This window comes from Micropterus salmoides, unplaced genomic scaffold (assembly GCF_014851395.1).
Source record: "Micropterus salmoides isolate LMB-PRFRI ecotype aquatic unplaced genomic scaffold, ASM1485139v1 Ms_hic_scaffold_9, whole genome shotgun sequence".
NCBI lineage: Eukaryota > Metazoa > Chordata > Actinopteri > Centrarchiformes > Centrarchidae > Micropterus > Micropterus salmoides.
The window spans coordinates 8,984,440-9,001,334 of NW_024044681.1; the positions used below are offsets into that span (position 1 = coordinate 8,984,440).

At 38.7% G+C, this 16,895-nt stretch overlaps 1 protein-coding gene across 2 annotated transcripts in view; it reads left to right on the top strand.

Moving 5' to 3' along the window:
- sgcd (sarcoglycan, delta (dystrophin-associated glycoprotein)) overlaps positions 1–16,895 on the top strand; it is a 331,965-nt gene that overhangs the window by 63,325 nt on the left and 251,745 nt on the right. The window contains exon 2 of one of the 2 annotated variants that reach the window (XM_038707837.1): positions 16,621–16,713. The exons of the other annotated variant lie outside the window; for it this stretch is intronic. The gene's annotated coding sequence lies outside the window, so the exon portion shown is untranslated. The remainder of the gene's footprint in view (positions 1–16,620; positions 16,714–16,895) is intronic. 2 annotated transcript variants of the gene reach the window in all.

A 16,895-nucleotide genomic window follows, 5' to 3' on the forward strand; every position in this document is an offset into this window, starting at 1 on the left:
ATCCAACAACACAAAAGCTGTGAAAACTGTCAACATATGGTCCTCTTTTAAAATCTTTATAGAAAATTTATAGAAAATGGGAGCCTGTTCTCATCTCAGGGCGTCCAATACCGACGCTTTCAGAAAAAGTGACACAGCGTAGTTATTTGATGCTAAAGGAAGGTACCCTTTAGCGGCTCACGGCCAAAGTGCTAGCAGGTAGGGTTAGCCTCCTTTGTGTTGCTGTGACGTAGCAAATGGTGGCGTTACATACAGACGCTGAAGGTTACCTTTAGCTTAAATTAATAACGCACTGAGAAGAGATAATAAAAGGCCACTCAAAACATAGTGGCGAAAAGCGCTCTGTAGAGCATTTTGTCCGTTTGGGCTACTGTACAAACATGACGAGGCAACATGGTGAGTTACACCTCAAGGAGTATATAGATAGAAATGGCTCTTTATGCATTTCTATCAATGGATCCTCCTAAATATTACACACTGAACCTTTAAGTATAAATTATGTAGTATTGTCCATTTATCCAATGCAGCCTATAAAGCTGCAATTATAAGTCAGTTATTCAATACATAGAATAGTCAATGGACAGAAAAGTTATTGATAATTAATTAATTTAACAGGATGATTTCTTTCTTACTGGGTGATTTCTTTTTGCCCTGCCTCCGTGATCAACCTAAGTGAAGTGCTAAAGAATATTCTTTGACCGGTTCATGCAGCTGTTGTTCTCTGACAACAATGAACATTTAGCAACTACTATGGGCTTTGACCCCAGAAGTTTAAACTTGTATTGTTGTGAACATTTGGTGTAAACTCGCTTTAAAATGTTCATGTCAACAAATGACCCCCAAGAGCACCTCAACGCCCCCCCTGGGGGGGCAGTACTGCCCCTGTTGAGAAACAGTGATTTAGGCAAAAGAGTTGCTACTTTAAGACTTCTCATGACTTTTTGTTACATCATTAAATTTAGTGCCTATCTTGGAGTTTTTTAGGAGATTTTGTAGGTGGAGAGGTTGGAGAAAAAATGGAGAGAAAAAGACTTAGTGCGGTTTGGATTTCATCTGCCATTCTCAATTTCACAAACTTGGAGTGTTTGTTAAGCTGCATATTTGTCATATGGGAAATAAATAAGCAATGACTAAGTTTTTTTCTCTTCTTTTTCACCCTACTTTAGGTTTCTATTAATTTTTCCCCCCTCCGTAGCCAAGCATTTCTCTTCCGGTCTGCAAACAGGCATAATGAATGATTTAATCCCCATAGGTCTGTATCATGGGGAGGAAAATATATTAAGTATCTGATGGATATTAATGTTAATAGTGCTAAGCGTATTTGAATCCGATACAGTTGGTGACAATGCAATCTCCCTCAAATTTATTACACACACATGCACCACATAAATATGTGCAGTTGTTTTTTCCTGCCTGAAATCAGCAGCGTGCTCATTCAGTAATCTGCAGCATATTGGTTTGTGACAAATGGCTCACTTGGAGGCAAAACAGGAATGAAAAGCATTTCTAAACAGCCAGTAGCATTCTTAAGCATTTATTGCTGAGACATTTGTCTTGATCCAAGTTAGCAGAGACATTGTAATTGTTTAAAGTATAACATAATGCACACAAATCAGTGATTTTGGAGCTTGTTAGCTCTACCATAGCATCTGGTCATTTAAGTGTATCTGTGGGGGGGCAGCTATGGCTTACCAAAATTTTCCTGGCTCACCACCATTATTTTATTTGTTTTGCAGCTGTGAGTAGCTGATCCATTTCTTTTGTCACAATAGTGTCGCTCAACAGCACACCCATAATTAAGGTTTTCTAGTACATCCACTGAATTTTTAAATACATTAGACTTGCCTTTAAATTGTATATATAATGGAGCAGGGAGAATTCTGACCATTTAACGGTGACCTCATGGTGTTTGTATTGTTGCCCTGTTAGGTTGCATTATACTGTTAAGTGTTGCTGTAACTTTTGTTCACATCAAACATATGGACATTATCGTAATGACAAATATTTTAATAGATTCCAAAACTATGTAAAAAAAAACATTGTCATGAATCATTCACTATAATGTCATATTAACATTACGTTACATTATGTGAATATTCTTTAATCTAATGAAATTTAAGGAGATCACCACACACAGCAGGATCCACTGATTTATTATTTATTAACACATTACACATACAGAATCACCAGATTCACTAATATGTGCTAAAAGACACTGAAATCAATCTGTTTCAACATGAAAGGACATTATACAGTAAGGAATTGGGATAAAAGGCTTTATTTAAGCTTATAAAGCCTGTTTGATTTGATGGACAGGACAGAGTGTATAGGATTACTTAAAAAGGTTGTTTTTCATGCGAGCTAGTGAATGATGAGTCACCATTAAATAGTCAGAATTTTCCAAGAAGTTGCACTTTACCCTACTCCATAATACAGGTGTGAAAAGAAAATGATTCTATAACTATATTCAAAAAGCCAGTAAGAGTAATAGCAAACTTTATTTTTGAGTAAGCTGTTGAGAGACACTATTATCAATGCATAAAACCAATGGATCAGCTACTCACAGCTGCAAAACAAAGAAAATAATGGTGGTGAGACAGATCCAGGAAGATTTTGGTGAACAAAAAAATAAATATTAAATCTTTAGAAAGACATTCTTCCTTCTCTTTGTAAAGTTTAACTGGCTGTAGCATTTCAAAGCAGTTTGACATCTGACATCTTTCTTGTAATATGTAAATTGTTGATTTCGTGTGTGTGTATGTGTATATCTGTCTGTCTGTCTGTGTGTGTGTGTATATATATATATATATATATATATATATGTGTGTGTGTATGTCTTACTTTCTTTCAGCACCATGGACAGCAACTGAACAGCCTTCTATTTGTTTGGAGCTGGTTTTGTGAGATGAGTGTAAAAAACAGGGACATGGGTCATGTTAAACTCTCAGATTGATCATTCTTGAGTAAATTGGGTCCAGGGTTACAGAGTTACAGTGACTGTATATAGGAATGATCTATGTAAATATATGTTCTTACTTTAAAGTTGAGTGAAATTGATATTTGAAATAACTTTGTGGAATTCTAATCTAATTCGTTCATGCTGACATAGCTGTAGCTGCTATTCAGAAGTCAACACAACACATTCTTTATATGAGCTTTAGCATGTTCAGTCTTCCTACACAGACTGTTCTTATAACCAATTTTCTGCACTGCAAAGAACGATCTGGTACCCAGTTGCTTCAGTGTTACAATATGCTGATTTAATGCAGAGTAATTTTGCATACATCCACAGAGAGTGTTTTTCTATGTTTGGGAATGAAAAGTGACGCAGGAGAGGCTTTGCCTTGGTGGCACATTGTAAAGAGCTTTTACATGCTTTATCACAATGGGCTCACATTGAAAGTGGATTATTGCACCTGGCTGCTTGTAATAGCGTTCTGTCCTGCAGGACCACCAGTACACTGGAATCCTATAAGACCAGCAGCTAAGACCCTGTTGGGACCCTCACAAATCCACAAGCTTACACTGCTGCCTTTGAAGGGAAAGAAATCACTACATCACTGCTGGGACAAGGTTAGGCAGTAGGAGCCATTTACAGGTCCTTGCTAATGCAAGTGCTCCTGGTGCTCTCGTGGATTACTGCTGCACACTGTTCTTTCTTAAAAGTTACACAGTGGTTTCAAGATTTCATACCGTGAAACATAACTCTCATATCAACCTGGAGATCACTGCTGTCTGGAGAAATCCAAATGTGAAAAGAAAAGGGCAGAGACCTGGTGAGGTTTTGTTTCAACTCAAACCAATTAGGCTACACAGTCGAGAACTTGCTTATAATCAAACAGAAACCAGTCAGGGGCATTGTTCTGGAGTTGAGCACTTCTTAACCTCATATGGACTTAATGACTACCTGAGCACTTCTATTCTATTTTGAAATTTCTCCAAATTAGTTTGAACTTGATGACATGAAGGTCTGGCTATGGAATATTATGCATGCTTAAGACTTTCCCTTTGTGTACGCTTGACTTTCTTAGCCAATTCAAATAATGGCAGATAACGCATTCACAAGCCACCAGGAGTTGACATATTGACCCAGAGATGGAATTAATTACAGGACACGTGTTTCACGTACAGACACAAACTTCACAGTTCATGTACTGTATCACTGTTTGAGCTATTCATGTGTGCACTGAGTTGGTCAGCTCAACCAGAAAAATAATCAAGCACGCTCATTAGAACCTCAAAACTACAACATTTTCAAAGAAATGAATCTTGGATCATGGTGGCCATGTGTCATCCATGTTTAATGACCAACACAGCTTACAGGTAGTCAGACAGGTAATAGGGAGGCAGGTTCAGGCTGAGGTGGCAGAAGGTTGAAAGCAAAAACAAAAGGCAAGTTACTAGGACAAGCAGTGTGAAGCTGGAATGAAGGATCTGTGCCGGTCTATTTATAGAGTGGCTGTGGAATGAGATGCAGGTGAGGAGGTGGGCGAGGGAGGCCAGGTGAGGGGAAGAAGGTGATTGCAGGGCAGATGGGAGTGGCAGGATCTGTAAGGACAGGAGGAAAGTCTGAGGGCATCAAGTAGACAGGTAAAGAGGAGACAGGTAACGTTGAAGGGGCCTGGGATGTTTGACTTTGGGCTCAAGGTGATGTAGAAATAGCTGAAATTGACAATATTTCTTAACTGAACTGGTGTAATCCATGGATTATGCATTTAAATCTGAGAAGGTATTATATCTGCTTCATATACTGGAAGCAAGCGATTCTGCATTTGTGAGCTTCTCCTCTGCAGCATTAGGCAGAACAATAATCTTCTGATTGGGTATTTTTTTTGTCTAAGGGAGACATTTTCAGACATGACAATGTGACTTTTGTCTGCCAGGGGCAGCTCATTTTCTGCATGTTGTTCATCACAAAATGTTCTCCGTTACAGTCTTCTTTCTACTCATCTGTTGACTTCCTCCTCCTCCTCCAGCTTGCCTCTCTCCTCCCTTTTCTCATTCACTCCTCTCTCTCCTCATTCTCTAGGAATGCCCTTTTTATTCACCACCTCTTCTTCCTCCTCACTTACCATCCTTACCTACCTTGATTTTTACCCACCACCCTCCTCCTTCTTTCTCCAGATATCCCTTCTTTCTCTTCTTTTCGTCATCTCTTCCATGTTCTTTCTCTCTCTCTCACTCTTTATTTCTCTTTCTGCTGGTCTCTCTCTCTCTCTCTCTCTCTCTCTCTCTCTCTCTCTCTCTCTCTCTCTCTCTCTCTCTCTCTCTCTCTCTCTCTTTTTGCTCGGCCGTGTCACTTCAGTATGCGAGAACAGACTCTTGGAAAGCAACGGCAGAGAGAGGTAGCTTGACAGCGAGCCGGACCACTGTGTTCGTTTATTAGAAACTTTCATAGAGTTTCAATTTCCCCGAGCAGACTGCAGTATGAATTATTCCCTCACTATATTCAGCACTCTGGGGCCACACAGCCAGTATTCACTTATATTTTTATTATATATTTTTATATTATATTTTACAGCTCTATTATGCATTAGGATTTAGAGTCATTGGAATGCAATTGGCAGGAGGGATTTCACTGGAATTGGCAAAAAATGAGCAAGACAAGGATTTTTAATTTTTTTTTTTACATTGCATCCACTCATTTGCAGGTACAACCACACTTCCCCTCCCCCCTCTTTTTTCTTCATTTGTTCTCTCTCCAATTGCCCAGGCTGTCTCTTTACTTTCCTCTTTCCCCCAACAACCACTTAATCTACTTCTGTCTCCATCAGCAGAGCTCTCTGTTCTCTTTCTCTGTAATTTCTATCAGGAATTCCACTTAGAGTTGCTTATCAATTCAGCCGTACAAATGAACAAGCGACAAACGGCAAACAGCCAAACAAACAGACAAATAAATAAAAGTGAAATTATATAACAAGACGTAATTCATCAAAACACAATCAAGAGTGAGGGGAACAGCAAGCAAAGTCAACCACAAAGTCAATCTGCAAAAGCTCGAAGAGAGCAAAAGCCGGAGCGAAAGGAAAGAATTCGACAAAGGGATGTTCCCCAAGCACATTTGCATGAATTATGGGCCTAAAATTGAGCGAGCGATGATTGTTAGTCTCTATTAGATGGTCTGTCTCTTTCTCTCATCAGTGTGGAGCAACACGCTGAATAATCATTTGTTTCAAGGACAACAGAGCATCTTTAGCAAGCTTGCAGCAGGCCTGGCAACACTGCGAGAGCATCACCCACTATGGACTTGCTCACCCGTGGGTACTGGCATTAATCTCGGTCACTTCTCAAAGCAGAAATACCTTCCCAACGCACCCTGAGCCCTCTGGTCTACTGCCCTAACAGCAGCCCCTTCCGGTTCGCCTGTCCTCCCCAGCCCAGAGCCTCTGCACCTCTGCAGTGTTGTGCACGCCTGGGTGAGGCCGGTCGGTCTTGGTGGTGAGGCGTTTAATACTGTTATCACGGCCTCTTAACTTCCCTCTTAGTCCAAAACTCTCTGTCTGTCCCACTGGGCGTGACTTTCAGACATCTTTGAACCACAGTGTGGGAACAGTTGTCCTTGAGGACAGTGGTGGGGATGTTCATGGAGCAGAATGAGGATGCTTCTTCAGAGGCGTTGGCATTGCCGGCAATTGCCTTGTGTTTTTATTAGGTGGCGGTCACACAAGGCCTGCAGTCATACAGGGCGTGAGGACAGACTAGGGATGATATTGTATTAGATCTTCGGGCGACTGTTAATCTGCAACCTTCTCCAGCATCTTTACGACTGTCCGTCCTTCCGCTTGCTGTCCTTCAGGATGCTCAGGGCTCATTTTCTGCCATTTTAGCCTTTCTGTATGCAGCACCCTGTATTTGGTAGTTTTAGATTTTGGATTTCATTATGGCTTGTTTTTTAAAATGTCTTTTGAAATTGCCATCAGAAAATAAAATAATGTGTTCTCTAAAGATTTTAAGATCCCAAATTGAGCTAAATGAATTATTAGATTTGGTAACTTTATTAATCCCCAGAGAGGACACTGGTCACCCATTCACAGTGACAAAAGCCAGACAGGTTGCAGCAGACACAAACTAACAGTTATTCCAGAGAACAGCTAAAAAACAGCAATGAAACACCCACACAGGGGGTAAAACTAAAGTAAATATTGTTATCCTGCTCTTGGGTCCTCTTTAAAAAGATAATCCAGTTTGAAAACTTATTTTCAAGCTCATTTTCTGTCTGAATATTACAGCCTTTCTGTATGATCATCTGCTTTAATGGAAACATTTGATATAAGAATTACATTGCTGCAAAATCAAACAGACAATTTCGAAGGCCAGTTTGGGTAATGATTTTAATGTTGGCAACTTGGCACTGAAGACTTTATTTTTGTGGTTTCATTACCAAAATAATTTTTAAGGGAAAGTAATACACAGCACAGCTATTTCATTTTGAATGTTAGTGTGTTAGTTGCTAATCATAACTGCTGTTTTCCTCAAACATCTGACTTTCTCATAAGCTTTGATCTTTTATAAACTACTATGTCGTTTAATCATATTAACTGTTAACAAACAATGAATAAATATACTGTATTATCATCAATTAACTGGCATGAATCTTGAAGATTTATTCCAGAAATTAGCTTTAGCCTACTGCATCGGCAAAGAATCAAAGACATGCATTCATACACATGGTGTGCCACAGCGATAATCACTCTAAGAATCTAGGTTGACTGTATAAGATGATTATTGCATGTGTATTGCACATATGCAGGCTCACGTCAGTTTGAAAGAATGCAATAAGACATAATATAGTGCTTGTTAAAGGAAAAATGCATTAAAGGAAAGAAGTCAAAAGAGAAGAGATCAGACAAAAACCTCATCACCCCCGACAAAGCGAGCACCAGCAGCAATCCTGGACGACATCTGTGTGTGTAATTATTAAAACACAGCCAGGCAGCTATCAGCTTGGTGTGAAATCTCTGTTACAATGAGTAAACATGGCAAAGAGGAAGCGCCCGGTCCAACCAGGTGTGGTAGGTGGAGGAACATGTGTGAGTTATGTGGACAAGAGGGTGTCATGGAATTTTTTTTTCTAATACAGTTGTTTTCTTAAAAAGTAAACAAGTTCTTTGAGCATGAATATGTCATTTATGAAAACCAGAAACATGCAGCAGCATGAAACAAACCAGTGTTTGATCATTAATATCAATGCGCAATTACTGATTTTCACTCGAGCATGGTAACACTCAATGCTTGGCTACGTTTACATTTATTCATTTAGCTGACGCTTTATACAAAGCGACTTACAATTACTAAGTATGTCAGAGGTCGCACGCCTCTGGGGCAGCTAGGGGTTAAGTGTCTTGCTCAAGGACACATTGGTGGATGTTTCACAGTGGGGAATTGAACCCGGGTCTCTCACACCAAAGTTTGTGACAGTTGCTGTTATACGGCGAAAATTAGTGGAGGAATAGGTTTTGCAGGAAATTGTTAGCCTGGCAGTAAAAGTAAGGTGAGGGTTACAGTTTGTCGGGTTATAATGCTTCATCTTCTCAAGACAAAAAAGTATGTCTGTTGGTTCCCGGCTGCTTGAAAAGTGAAGGTGGTTTGTGCTAGCTAACAGGTACAAGCTTAGACTGAACTGGTGCACAACTCTGTACTGTACGTGCACTGTACATCCTGATAGTTAAATTATATTTCAGTTTCCTGGTTGTTAGGAAAAGAAAAGACAATGGTGACCACAGCAAAGCAAATTAGTCCGAGGCTAATGAGGAGTCTTTTGGATTTTACTGTAAAAAATGAAATGGTTGATAATATTAAGGAGTTAATAAATATGCTGGTTTCTACAGGGTTTTCCCTGCCGTAAGGCTTAGGAGGTGGGGCCCAAAACTGCTTGGGTGCTGTGCCATGAATGTAAATTCATTGTGGAGAGCATGAAAATTAAATTACTTTTTTTAAAATTACCAGACAAAAAGAATGGGCAAAGAGAATTGAAGTTGTTGTGGTTGCTTGTGGTGAAACAGCACCTTACCAAGACACTTTATGCTGGTTTTTTAAAATTGAAAGGAACAGTACAATCATTAGTGAATTATTTTCATCCTCCTCTGCTGGACTTGGGTCATATGCTGCGGATCACTAGAGCTGAATCCATTTTGTGACAAGTGTGAAATGTCACAATTCAACACTAATGGAAATAACACAACTGAAGCAATGAAGCTCTTCTCATCACGCTATTTGTAAGTTTCAGGGAGAATGGTCTAAAACATTAATTTCTTCCTCAGAGATCAGTGGCATATCATGAAAAAACCTCTTCTTGTCGGTAACATGCTCAGATGTGATGGAAGAGTCATGTCGACTGTGAGCGTTTAAAGTCAGCGGGGAGACAGAGGCTCCAGTGTGACGAGAGAGAGGCCTTTCTGTGCTGTGACTCAGATGAACACAGCAGTTGTTGGGGAAAAGGTCAGTGGATTTTGTTGGTATTCTGCAGCCGTGCGCTTTTTGGCAGAACACTTGACGGCGCAGCGGGCACTCGAGCTTGAAATGATGTTGCTTCCTCCGGCCAGGAGGCGATGGCTCCCATGCCACACAGCATACGCAGGACACCATAAATCCTACAGTGTAAATAAAGACCCGCCTCGCTCCACCACGTCTCACTCCTTCTATGTCCTTATTCTTTTATAAACGCTGTCCTGTCTCTTTCTATTTTCACATCCTTCCCTCTCATTTCTCTCATTCTTTCTTGTGTTTACTCCTCACTATCTTTTTGTTTCTTTTTCTCCAGTGATGTAGTGTCTGTTCGATTATCTCTGTCTTTTTATCCATGTACTTGTACTCCACGTCTTCTGCTCATCTGTGAAGTATTTTCTTTCTTAGTTATTATGTAAAACATTATCCCTGTTTTCATCTGACTTTGCAGCACTGAAATGCAGTTTGTGGCAGGTAGCTATGGAAAAGAAAGGGAGAGTAAATCTCATTTAGTCACAGTTTGACTTTATTAACTGCACCACGGGAGGTGACAGAGGTTTATCCTTTGACAGATGTTCTGAATGCTGCTTGCGGTGTTGGACCACTACCCCCGTCCTCCACATAAACACACGTATCCAGTCCGTAATTACAGGAGTACAACTCCCCGCAGAGCCTATACAGCATTCAGGCCCAGCAGGTATTTCACTGTCATTTTCAAATTACTTTACTGCAGAAAATACTTTATTATATGTCACGCAACAAAACAAAATGATAAAAATCACATGCTTCTCAGACAGAAGTTGGCAAACCTTGATGTAACCAAGCCAAAAAAAAACAATACTTGTGTTGATGACTTGTGTTTGATGCAATCATACTGCATCACTAATTGTTATTAGTTAACTTTCAGTGACAGTGGAGGATCAGTCTAACATTTATATTTACTCATCATTTATTGAAGTACGAAGCAGGGTTGCGTGTCTGGAATACTATACTACTACTATAAAAATTTAGACTGGCATATTTACTGTGGCTACGTTTTTAATTATTTAATTCCATTGTTTATTCCAGTGGCTTATGCTAAGCTATGGTAAACATGGTGTTACTTCTTTTGGACAGCTGCTGTACTAAAACAGTCTGCCACTAGCTGTCCAGAAAATTTTACTTTATCTAACTAGTCAGCTAAGTGTTTAGGTTTAGATACAGTACACTGCTTATTTCCAGAGTTAAGCATGTCATTGATTTTCTGCATGATTCTTTAATCTGAAAGTAACCTCCACCAGCTCCATATGTTTGAGGATGAGTTATGCAGATTCCTGAGACTCTGTTTTGCTGCCCTTGGCCTGTTTGCAGTTTGGCAGGGGAGTGGCCTCCCCTCTTTTTCCAGAGGGGAGGAATTTGCATTTTAGGCAAAGATTATTTATCAAGGCTTTTGTTCCAGGTTCCTGTCTCTTAATATCATTTCCATATCTTAACATTTAAGTAACCTTCAGACTGGCTTTGACAGCAAAGTGGAACCTTGTGTTGTTCAGATAATTTAGAAGGCTCATTACTTGAATTTAATCTTTGAACAGCCCAGAAATACACATTATTCAGGATTTGTTATTATTCTTTCAACTAGTGAATAAATCTGTTTTTATAAAGGTGATTTAATGCTGTGCTGTCAAATTCTTTGTCAGAGGAGCTCTCACTTTTTTCAAACAGTATATCCACTTTTAGAATAAACTCTGAATGTCATTCAGGAGTTTGTTCACTCTGTTGATCCTCATGGGAATGACATGTTGAGGAAATATGAACTCAAAATATTTCACTGGTTGAATGCTTTTCTTTAAACACCTCACACTTATGAGTACATTTCAGCATGGCTGCTTAGGAAGTTAAAAGTCTAAGCTTGATCTGTGGCCAGTTTAACCCTTTGAACAAGTCAGGCCTTTTTATTAAAGGAGGAAGACGTCCTCTGCCGGTCAAAGTGGACTGAAGGTGAAGCTCATTCGTAGTAATATCCAGAGGCACAGTGGCATGCACAATATTTTCTTTCTCAGGCTTTACAGCTTAGCTTGATTTATTGTTTGCAGACCGGAAAATGCAGAAAAGCACCAACAAGAACAGTGATGAATTGAAAAAATTAATTACATTATACCGACAGGGAAGGAAAACCATTTAAAAGATTCAATCCACTGCTATCAGCCCTGCTCATTTTTAAATCCTCCCATGTTGCATTTATACTGGATCATGTGTTATACTGTCTCCACTAATATTGAACTGCATGGTACTACATAGAGCCATATATCTTACTAATAATTAATTTCTCTGCAATTCTCAATTCCAGCTAAACATGTTGTTACTGGATTTAAGATCAGTATAAATGGTCTGTACCTTTATGGCGTATTTCTAGTCTTCCAACCACTCAAAGCACTTTTACACCATGTCACATACACCCATTCATACACTGATGGCAGAGGCTAAGTCCATTACCATGCTTAAAGTAAGGACTGAAGCACATGCACCCTAAAAAATCAGCTCATGTAGAGTATTTATCATTTTTAGTGATTGAACAAATAAATTACCTTGTGCATGAGAAAGAATAATTACATCTATTATAGATCATGTTTTCTGTGTTATGAAGGTGACAGGAGATCTGTGTGTGTTATATGATACAACAGGACCACATTCAAAATGTGACTTTAATTATCATTTGACTCCAAACCTTAATAGCCGACTTTCCATTATTTTGATCACATCAGTCCATTAACACTACTTGTGAAAGCGCTGTTGAGGGCTGTTAATGCCAACCTGAAATCAGACAGAGAGTCTGAACCAGTAGTCATGACTGTTAATTCACTTCAGCCACATTTTGTGGATATTATTCAAAGAAGACAATTTTCATTTACCCCTGGTGTTGTGAGTCTCCTTGCCAAGAAAATAAGAGCATCAGTTATTTCAGTAAATGCCCCCCCCCAAAAAAAACAACCAAACAAAAAAACTTTGTTTACACTCAAGTGACAAAGATCTCTAGTGGCCAGAGAAAGAAGTAGTGTGGCATTGTTATAGAGCCAAAAACCTTTGTTGGATTTGTACCTAAACTCAACCAAAGTGGTATGAGATCAACGATGTCGTCTTGTTTGAATCAAATCAGAAAACGTGTCATTCTACAGGGCATGGACCAACAATCTCATTTGGAGGACTTTTCCCTTCTAAACATTCCAGACATTTATCCTTACAGTGATATATATATATAGATATAGATATATATATATATATATATATATATAGATAGATATAGATATAGATATATAGATAGATAGATATATAGATAGATATAGATATAGATAGATAGATATATAAGATATATAAGATATTTAATATCTTGATTTGAAAGGTATTATAATTCTTTGAGAATTTGAAGAGAGGAGCCATGTGTCTCTTGCCTCTCTAACTTACAAATTTGCACTCTCATTGTAGAGGCAATTAAACATTAAGACTATGACAGAAACAGCAAAATGTGGAAAGTGGTGAATTGAATGTGACAAGACTGAATAAATTGCACCACTTAGCAGCCATTTTTACTTTCCGATGTACGTAAGTTACTGATGATTAGATGGCTCTGCAATGAATTATAGCAGCAAAGCTATTATGTTCAAGTTTGACATCCCATTTTGCATTTCCATCTTCCATTCCAGTGACTTTATACAACATTTGGACAGAGTGGTGGAGAGTTTTCATAGCAGTGGCTGGTTGGTGCATTTCTGTCATTAGCGGCACAGAGGAAGGTGTTTATTTTACAATTAAGGAATGAACTTAATGAAGTGTAATGTAAAGTGCTTCCAAAATGTACAATTGAATGATTTCATAAAAAAATATAAAATAAAACAAAATGCTGAAGACCAATTATCATACAGTACAATAGAATGTATAATAGTCCTCTACAGTAGCACCGAGTCCAACACTGACCAATGTCTTCTTTGAAATAAAGAATATATGCATTTAGAAAACTCCAATGATTAATGAGTAAAATATTCAGATTATATATCATCCTTTAACAACAGTCAAATACATTTATGAATCGCAGTTATCCAAGGGATGGGACACAATACACTGAGTAAGAAAGTGACAAATTGCTTTGTTATCTTATCTCTGTATCAGATAAACCACTTTTAATGGACACAAAGTGACGGGACAACCCCATGTCATTATATTGAATATCAGTGAAATTCCTATCAGGCAGCCCAAGTTCATGTTGCAGATGTCTTTGCTTCTTGTTTGATTCAGGATCATTTTGCCTTTGATCTGGTCTTATTCAGCAACACATAAGTTGGATTGATGTCATAATCTATAATAATAGTCTTTACTTGTAGAGCACTTTTCTAAAACAGGTTACAAGTCTAAAGACAATAAAACAAATACATGATAAAAGCAATACAACACTTAAGAGACTAAAATACATGTTTAAAGTAAATGTAAATATATATAAAATAGAATAAAACAAAATAAAATCAGGAAAGGCCCTCCTATAAAAGTATATTTTAAGAAGGGACTTAAAAGACCCTCGGGGCCCTGACTGTAAACGCTTTGTGCTGCTCAAAACCTAAACTACTATCAAACCAGACACCAAGAGTCTTTGCAACAGGCTTAATATGATTTTCTAGGGAACCAGCAGATGGCACTATTTGTTTTGCCATATGCTGGAATCCAATGACCGGGATCTCTGTTTTGTCGGAGTTCAGCTGGAGCAAATTATTTGACATCCAATTTTTGACTTCACAGAAGCAGTTGTTAAGTGAACTCAGCATTCCAGGGTGTGTGGATCTGACGGGCAAGTACATTTGTGTGTCATCAGCATAAATATAAAAAGAAACACCATGTTTTTGGATAATGTGTCCAAGGGGAAGCAGATACAAGGAAAATAAAATGGGTCCTAAGACCGACCCCTGAGGCACACCATATTTAACTCGACAGAATGAAGAGGCATAGTTGTTTACAGACACACAGAACTTCCTATTTGACAGGTAGGATGAAAACCATTCTAGGGCAGTACCAGAGATCCCCACCCAGCGCCTCAGTCTGTCTAACATGATGTTGTGATCAATGGTGTCAAAAGCAGCACTAAGGTTTAGGAGTACTAGGACTGAGCACATACCTTCATCAGCAGACATTAAAAGGTCAGTGACTTTAAGCAGGACAGTCTCAGTGCTTCACAGGGCAGTCATGTGATTGACTTTACCGATCAAGAACATTTCTCTGTTTGGCCTTGAAAAGTTCCTTGGTTGATTTGGCTTTGTTTAAGCTCATTGTCTTGCTCCACATGGCTTTTTGTATTGGGCACTATGTATAAAAAGAGCTGTGAGTCCTACACTGTTTACCCAATGTGGATGTGAACACATTTAAAGCTGAGAGTCAGCATTTTTACTGCTGCAGTAATTATTTCTATTTCAAATTCAATATGCTGGAGTACAGCCCAAATTTTACTTACTTATGACTACATCTAGAAACAAAGGACAGGTGGGTTTGCTGTTACCTCTGACCTCGTACTTCTGCGTAGTCTACTAAGAAATGTTCATGGAATTAAAGACAAATTGTTCTCTCTAATGTTCAGCTGCTTTTCATCTTCAACATATTTCCCCCCCAAATAAACATAATTGTCTGATTTGTCCAAAACCTTCAATTAGAGGAAGGGAGAGTTTTGAGATATGTGAAGACTTGATAATGACACATTATGGTTAATTTGATGATGTAATTGGTGTGTTTTGTTTGGGGCTCAAAGGGAATTCTAAATCCAAATGGGCACTTAGACCTGATACTCATATTCAAAACTTCAACAGTCAGCCTCCAACACAAGATGAAAACAGCTCTTCTTATAAGCCTCCTGTTATTGATACTAAGGAGCATGCAGTGAGTTTCTGTCTTTCTCTCTCTAAACACCCTCAGCTTTAATCACCTTCCAAAGATAAAGTGTAATCAGAGTAATTGTTGTTTCTGTTCACAATTTGCCTCCACAAAACGTGACAAGAGAGGTGGCTGAGTGTGTTGGTGGGCTAATGAATAGAAATTTTGTTTCTGCTATGTTTTTTTGCCATATGTGTGGAGAGGCTGATAATGTCCCCATAATGAAAGTCAGTTCAGGCCGCTAACGGGATTAGAGCTGAGAAATGAACACGCAGCATTTTCCTACAATGTACCCTTTTAACAGCCCTCTGTTTGTAATTCTTTGTCTCATCACTTTTTTCGCAGTTTGTGTATTTTACTTTCTTTATTTTAGCTGGAGCTATTACAGAAACACTGCGTTCTGCATTTATAGTCATCTGTCCCACCTGAGTGCAGCCGTAGCCACTGTAATGTCCCTACATGCATTCATCCTGCCTCTGTTGTTGGACTGAAAAGCCGAAATGAGGACATTATAGCACAAAGTTTCTGATGTCTATGTTTTGTCTAAATAAGTCCACCGTTCATTTCTTTATTTGGGTGGAGATGGGACTCTGGATAAGACACATGCCTTTGTTGTGAGAGACCTGGGTTCAATTCCCCACTGTGACACCTCCACCATTGTGTCCGTGAGCAAGACACTTAACCCGTAGTTGCTCCACAGGCATGCAACCTCGGATATACCTTTGGATAAAAGCGTCAGCTAAATGAATTAAAAAAATATTTGAGCATTCAGTTCTAACTAACATCTATCTAAAATACAACATGTCAAAATTTAGGATTCTGTATTTTTATAGTTATAACTTATTTAACTTATAATTATGATAAGTAACTACATCCTAATTTTTAGGAATGCACAATGCAAATTTTTCTCCACTGGTATATCTGAAGTACGGATCTGATACCAGTGGTCTTTTTTTTCACAAATACTAAATCTGTGTGCCTCGCTGCTGCCAACTTGTTGGAATCACTTTTAAGTAAGGTAATGTGTAGGATAACTGCGATATGAATGCCTGATGCAGTAGCAGGAAATGAAATCGGACAGGAAGTGGCTATAGTATTAAATCTCTGTCCTATCTAATTCACCCTGTCAATTGTTGTTCCCTCAAATTCTTTATCTACAATTTGCCCACACATTAGCGCTGTCATGATGTCAGAATGGCTGTAAAGTGATAGTCATAGTAATTGGACTTAGAATTAAGTTTCCATATTAGTTTTCGATGAACGAGAATTATGGATTTTGTCCCCCATTTTTTACAGTGTAGTCCCGGCACAAGGAGATCTCTTTATGGCCGGTATGGAGAGGAGGAATGGTTACAGCGACCCATAACTGCCTCAGCGTACATATGACGTGTGAGTATTGAATTAATAGAAAGTAAAAGTCATACCTGTCCTATAAAGGGGCACTTCTCCCATTTTACACATGAACTTCAGTTTGCTTGTGATGAGGAGCACTACTCATCATGTGAAAACAGTTGCATTATACCAGCTTTGGCTCTGTTTGGAAAAATAACTTAAAATATATTTAATTGAAA